We start from the raw sequence: 7,734 nt of genomic DNA, 5'->3' as shown, positions 1-7,734 counted from the left end.
GAACAACACCACGGGGTGAAGGAATATACTTTCTATTCACACCCTCACAACAGATACAACAGGATAGATTACTTTCTTGTGTCAAATAGAATGGTCCCGGGGGTCTCTCGGACAGAGATACATGATATTTCATGGTCTGACCATGCATCTATAGAGCTGAGATGCACATTAATACCCCTAGACACACCTAGAGCGAACTGGAAGCTCAATGAGCTCCTATTGAAAATACCTGATTTGGAACGGGAAGTGGGTGATAGAATTAAGGACAACTTCAGAGAGAATGAGGGGAGTGTGGGGTCACAGACCACGCTGTGGGAGGCCCATAAAGCCACCCTCAGGGGAATATTAATGAATTTGGCTGCCAAAGGCAAACGGGAATGAGAGAGTAAGATTAAAGAATTGGGAAATCAGTTAGCAGATCTCGCGGCCCTCCACAAAATAAGTAAACAGGGACAAATTTTGAAACTGTTATGAGACACCAAAACAAAACTCAGTCTCCTCCTATCCTCCCATGCTGAGAAGGGAATGGCCTGGTCTAGGCGAAAATTTTACGAAAAAGCTAACAAGCCAGATACCTTACTTGCCAACAAGCTTAAAAACAAGCTTCCAAATGATCACATTCACGCAATAAGAACACAGAAGGGTGACCTTATGTCCAACCCTAGGAAAATTATAGAAGAATTTAAAACTTATTACCAAACATTATATGATGGGAATAAGGTCGCCCACAACCACAAAACGAAAGAGATGCTTAAAACATTTCTGACAGAAGCAAAGTTACCCAGCTTGAGCAGAGATGAGAAGGAAGCGTTACAGGGAGATTTTACATACGAAGAATTAGCAGATGTAATAAAGTCCCTGAAACCAGCTAAAGCGCCAGGGCCAGATGGCTTCTCTAATTTATATTATAAAAAATACCTTAAATTATTGGCACCCCAGCTATTGAAATTATTCAACGAGATACTGGCAGGTGCCTCCTTCCCAACACAAATGCTACAGGCCTCGATTTCATTGATCCACAAATCTGGTAAGGACCTGGCAGACTGTAAGAGCTACCGGCCCATTTCACTGATAAACTCGGATGTTAAAATTTACTCCAAACTTTACTCCAAACTTATAGCAAACAGGATGGGTAACGTCCTTCCCAGATTAATTCACACGGATCAAGTAGGGTTTATCGGAGGCAGACAACACCAGGAGGATAATAGATTTGATTGATGATTTGGCCAAAAAGAAAAACATCCAATCCCTGGTGTTGTCTGGACACAGAGAAAGCTTTCGATAGAATAGACTGGCCCTACTTAGAAGAGACACTGAATGTATTTGGTTTTGAAGGTCGTCTGCTAAAAGCCATTTTAGCACTGTACGAGGGTCCGACGGCAAGGGTGCGACATCAGGGCTTCCCCTCAGAACAATTTAATATTCGTAGCGGAACAAGACAGGGTTGCCCCCTGTCCCCGTTGCTGTTCACCCTCTGTGTAGAGCCCCTGGCGGCGCACATCAGGCGCAGTCCAGATATAGTATACACAGGGGGCACGTCGCTACACCAAACAAACAAACATGAAACCTGAAAATGATCTACCTGGTGCAAGTCTCTGTTTATCTACAGCTGTGTGTTTTGAACATTACTTGTTCACGTTTTCATTCCGTGCCTCCACACATTTGGGGATTTTACTCCATGTATTCTTGTGCATTTTTATGGTGTCTCGTCGTTTTTACAGTATTTCATTAAAGTATTTTTTATTTTCATTTGAGTGTGACCTTTTGGGGTTTACCCTAATTAGGGAATATGTTATTTTGTGGCCTTCTATGAGATGACAATACACTCATTTTGTCACCTATCCAGAGTGCAATAATAGGGGGCTTTTTATAATCCTAGCTGATTATTTGTGTGTTCATATAATGCAGTATTAACAATTGAATGAACACGTGACATAGTCACAGGAACATTCACAGAAGTACATTTAGGGTGCACATCACAATAATCATTTTTTAATTTTATGAATAGATATAGTGAAAAACCAAGGTGAAAAAATGAAGATAAAAATAAAATAAGATATTGTTAAAACACGTTGAGCTGATGTTATCGATCCCGAACAACAACACTATTGAAAGTGAATGCACAAAAACTGCCAGGTACTGAAGCTATGGTGTGCTAATCACTGAATAAACCTCCTGCCTGATGTACATAAATCAAGTCCAAAACCTGCCAATCAATGTGAAGTCACAGATATAAAATCTAAAGGAGCGTCACCACACATATAATATGTGTCTTAGTAATCATGAACTACTAGGCTGTATATTACTGCAAATCAGCAATCCGTGGGAGCAAGGATGGTATACAGAGTTGAGTTGCACAGTTAGTATGGGGATTCCCTCATTGCTAAGCTATCATATGAACGCTACTTGCTTCCAAGTAGCACAGCTCCAACATCGCTGTCAACAAGTACTGGGAGTCCCTGTAACTAGTGTCAGACAATGAAAGAACTGTCAACCCAACACAAGGTACTGTATCAAGAATCGATGTGTGATACTTAGCTAAATAGCCGCTATACTCTGCTCCTTAACGGTACACAGCACTGCTTGGGCACTCCCGCTGTAGACCGGCTGTTCGGGATCAGCTGCTCAATGTGACGTGACGTCACCAAGCCACAGTGCCCACGCCCTACGCGTTTCTCTCCAGGCGGAGCTTCGTCAGGGGCAGGTGGATGAAAAAAAAAGAAAACTAAGGAACAGACGAGGCAAACCCCGAAACCCATTTCATTAGGCACTAACAAACTGAAGATATTTAATTTGTCAGATCTAGAATTATCTCCCATGCATGTATCTATTCTGGAAAATGGCTTATCATTTTCATCCTCGAGTGATTTTAAGCTCTTTGAATGGATCAAAGATCTAAATCTTTTTTCCAGAAAATTATTGTTGCATAAATTTCACATTAAAAACAAGAGAAGACTCGAGACTTCCTGTGACATCAAGAGGAATGGCTGCCTGAGAGATTGGCTCCAGAGCCCCTCCAATGTATAACCCATAAAAATAGCAATTAAATAAACAAATCCCCCCCAAAACCTACAGTCCTGAACCCCTAAGACCAGCTGGGCACAAGAAGTACCTTCTCCGCCGATTTGGAGAGGGGTTGCCGGCGCTCTGGGAGGCCTCCTGTGAGCCCCGACCCCCGGTAGAAGTCTCCCCCTGACTCGAGCGAAAAAGTCAGAAGAAACGCCTGGAGGAGCGGTGCGGGAGGTAGGAGAGGCGACGGGGCTAAGCTCCGAGTGTCCCGCAGAGTCCACTCTAACTGCGGGGCTTGGGGATTCCCCCCCTGCGAGCGCTGCCCTTCAAGAGCGCCCGCAGCGGCCTCCCGGGGCCCCGAGGGGAAGCCGGAGCTGCAGCAGCATCTCCCCGTTGCGGTCCCGGTCTCCGCTTGCCCCCCCCCCCAGAATAAATAAACATACCCCCATCAGGCTATCCCGGCAGGGGAGAGTACCCCCTGGCTGCAGGAGCTGTGAGACCCACCACGTGGCGGCAGGGGAGGAAGCGGCCATCTTAAAGGAATACTCCACTGAGGCACCATCTCCCCTTAAAGGGGTATACAGCTGCCTGTCCCAACCATCAACTTTCAACTGCTGCCTGAGCCTCAGTGTGCCACAACCCCCTACCTCCCCAGTAACACAGCGTTGAGCCAAATAAATAAATAAACAACTACTCAGCAGCTTCAGAAACACCCCAGAAGCTCCGCAACACTCTCACACCTCCCCCCCCCTTAAATAAAAGGGAATAAAAATAATAAAGTGGGGACCATAAGCAGACAGGAGAACATACAGAGCATGAGCGGCAAGGGCAAAAAAGCAGCCCAGCAAACAGTCGCGAGCTACTTTACCCCAAACCAGCGACCCGCAGGGAGCTGCGAGGACTCGCAAGACGGCGGCCTGACTCGCACGCGGGAAGACCCAGGTAGAACACAGCAGCCAGAAATGGCAAACATCGACTTTAATAAAGAATACCTGGAGAACCTCTTCACGAGAATGAGGAAAGAAATCCAGGATGACCTGACTAAAGCGGTCAACACCTTAAGGAGAGATATGAACCTCCTGGCTGCTAAGACGGACACTCTGAACCATAAGGTGGAAGCCTTGGAGCAGGCCCAATCCTCCGCAGAGGACGAAATAAATCGGTTACACTGGGAAATAAGGGAATTAAAGGAAAGTGCCGAAGATCAAGAAAATCGCGACCGGAGGCAGAACCTGAGAATAAGGTATGTCCCGGAGTCCGTGGAGACGGACCAGCTCCGCACTTACCTGACAGACTTATTTATCCACCTAGTCCCGGACTTATCCCCTGATAAACTGGAGATGGATAGGGCCCACAGAGCCCCGGGGCCAAAATCTACTGACCCCAAGAGGACCAGAGATGTCCTGATTAAATTCCACTACTACTCTACGAAGGAGAAATTATTAGCAGCCAGTAGAGACAAGGGAGCCTTACAATTCCGCAACACACAAATCGAAATCTATAGTGATCTCTCGAGGAAAACTGTAGACAGGAGAAGAGAGTTAAAACCCCTCCAGCAGAAACTGAGAGAAAACAACTTAAAATATCGTTGGGGGTTCCCATTCAAAATCGTTGTGCAATCAGGAGGGAAATACCACACTCTATCCTACCCGGAAGAAATCCCGAGATTTATGAGGGGCCTGGGCATCCCGCTGGCGAGCGGAGGATCTGCCCATGAAGAAGCTGACGGCGCTCAGAACCAAAGACCAACTGAGAAGGTACCGCGAACTTCCCAGAGAATCGCAACCCAGCGAAACCAGGTGGGGGAAGAATAAGAATCGAGACTCAGAACTTGCCCCAACCCGACGGAGGCGGCGGGACTGCGCCCTCCATTACCCCCAGATCTCCCTCCCCCTGGATAAAAGAGAGAAACAGCTCCCCTGTCTACCCCCCCTGGTGGATCTCCACTTACCTGCTGCGAGATGAAGTCGCTCTCCTTCGGAGTGTCGGCGCTCTTGGCCTCTGCCGGGAATGCGAGAAAGAGTCTCAGGACGAGAGCAGGGAGCGGCGGACAGAAGACCCGATGTAGACGGGGGGTGATGATGTTTGGTGGGGCAGGGGGGGCTTTGGTTGTGCGGGAGGGGGGGGATGATTCTCTGGGGGAGAGGGGAACCACATTTCTCTCCCCTCCCCCCTTTCCTCTCCCCTCGCTCCCTGCCCGCCCCCCCCCCCCCTGCCGTGATGGATCGGGAGCTGGTCCGGCGGTCTCTGCGGAGTCAGACCCGGCAAAAATAGACAGAGGCTGACGGCAAGCCCAAAGATAGACATATGGGGACTGAAGCTATACGAAAAAACTCCCTCGTATGTATCCAGTGTTAGTTAAATATTGTAAATACCTACCTGGAACCACCTCTACGCCAAGGGGTTCACCCACAACAGCTCGGTTCCTCCCGGGGTGCGCCTTGTACCCTTAACGTTGCAGCTGACCCAAGCAAAGTAATGGGAACTGTAAACATAGGGATCTAGATGAAAACGGCGGAACAGCGCCATCTAGTGACAATACAAGCAAATGTTGGTGGGCACAGTTGGGGGGCTCACCTGGGGAGGAAACGAGAAGCCCCTGGAAGGGGGATCCCAAAAGAGGTCTTAGGCTTTCTACCATAGAGGCAAACAAGAGAAAGGGCTCCAGGAAAGGTACCCAAGGGGGTGATACTTGTATAGACCTTCCCCTCCCCCAGCGCCCCCCCCTTCCCATCCCCTACACCCTTCCCCTCCTACCCTCACGTGCTCCCCCCCGGCCCAGTTTATCCCCCCCCTCCCTTCCTCCCCCCCCCCTGGTCATATCCCTCCCCCCCTCCACTTCTGCCCCCCCCTCCCCTAGCTGGGGAACATCCCTACCCCTATGCCAAACCGAGGTTAGCATAACATATAAGCATAAGGTTATGAAAGCAATTAGTTAAGGGTCCCACAACGTTAGACCCGGAAGTTATATGGTTGAACAAGTTTTATGTGATTTAATATGTTTAGTTGCAATGCCTTTTGAAGGAGGTCTCTCCGGCCTCCCTGATGGCTCTCAGAGAGCGGCGCTCAGGGAAGTCTCCCAGAGGCAATAGGCCTACTACCTTCATCCTTAGAGAGATGAGGCTCTCTAAAACTGGGCTCTTGGACAGCCCACTTTCTTTTCTTTTTCCACTCTTTTCTCACCCCCCTCTCTTTCCTCTCCTCCCCCATCCCCCCCATGCCCCCCCAGCCATCCACGTGCCCAGAGAACACAGGGGACGATCTTGCAGAACCAACTCTCATCAGCACCAGGTACTCTATACAAAAGAAAAGTCGCACATAAAAATGAATACAACCCTGTTTTTCTATCCACACACACCCAGCAGGGACGAGCACATACGCAGACGGCCAGGGTCTCCAGAAACCAAGATTCCACAAAAAGCCCAGGGTATGACTGTAGAGACGCCCACCACCTTGGGAAAGTGGAGGGACAGACAGAAGCCCTGAAATACCATCCAGGTAACAATGGCCCATAACACAACACTTAAACTAATATCCCTAAATGTCAGAGGACTAAACTCAGTACTTAAAAGACGGCTCGCTCTTCAGGAGCTCAAAAAGACGAAGGGAGACATCCTGTTTTTACAGGAAACTCACTTTAACACGACAACCCCCCCCAATACCTTCCAGAGATATTACCCTCAGACCTACTATGCATCCTGCCCAACCAAAAAGAGAGGGGTAGCTATTTTTTTCAAACAAAATGTTAAATTTTCTTTAAAAAAAGAAACTGCAGATCCGGAAGGCAGATTTCTTATCCTCCAAGGCACCTTGTTCGGGGTGGATATTACTATGGTCAATATATACGCCCCAAACGAGGCCCAAGCTGACTTCCTGAGAGAACTTTGTGACAGCCTAGCTCCCCAGCCTAGAACTACACTGTTGTTGGTCTGAGACCTAAATATGCTTGTAGACCCCGACCAGGACAGGATGAGCACATTAGATACCCCCCTCCCTCGTGCTACGGAGAAAAATGCTAGGGAATTCCGTAACATACTGAAAGAGTTCGCATTAATGGATATCTGGCGAGCTCAGCACCAGGGTCAGAGGGACTACTCCTACTTCTCCCCCCCGCACCAGACCTACTCAAGGATTGATTATGTTCTGGGTACTATGGATATCTTCCAGGCAACCTCCCAGTCAGATATAGGATCAATATCCTGGTCGGACCACGCCCCGGTCTCGCTGACGCTCTCCCTCCACTTCTATAAAAATAGCCAATACAACTGGAAACTAAATGATTCTCTGTTAAACCAACCAGATGTAGAAATAGAAATTAAACAAAAACTCAGAGAATACTTTACACTGAACAAGAGCTCCGTAGAGTCATCAGCGATGCTATGGGAGGCCCATAAGGCTACAATCAGAGGGAATATCATTTCCATAGCCTCATACAAGAAAAAAGCACGACAGAAATTGTACAACGAATTGGCGGGAAAGGTCCAATTACTGGAACAAAAACATAAAACTAATCCCTCAAAAAAATTACTCAAAATATTAGATAAAGCCAGATCTGAATTCAAACAGATACAACTCGATGAGGTGGAGAGGGCGCTGCGGTGGACCAGGCAAAAATACTACGATAAAGGGAATAAGGCCGACCGGTTATTAGCATCCAAGCTAAGAGGTCTGAGAAATAAAGCCCAAGTATCAGCTTTACAAACAAAGACAGGTGTCAAAACATAT

The sequence above is a fragment of the Ascaphus truei genome, chromosome 5, assembly GCF_040206685.1.
Source record: "Ascaphus truei isolate aAscTru1 chromosome 5, aAscTru1.hap1, whole genome shotgun sequence".
NCBI classification, from domain to species: Eukaryota; Metazoa; Chordata; class Amphibia; order Anura; family Ascaphidae; genus Ascaphus; species Ascaphus truei.
Note: the sequence above shows the minus strand (reverse complement) of the source record.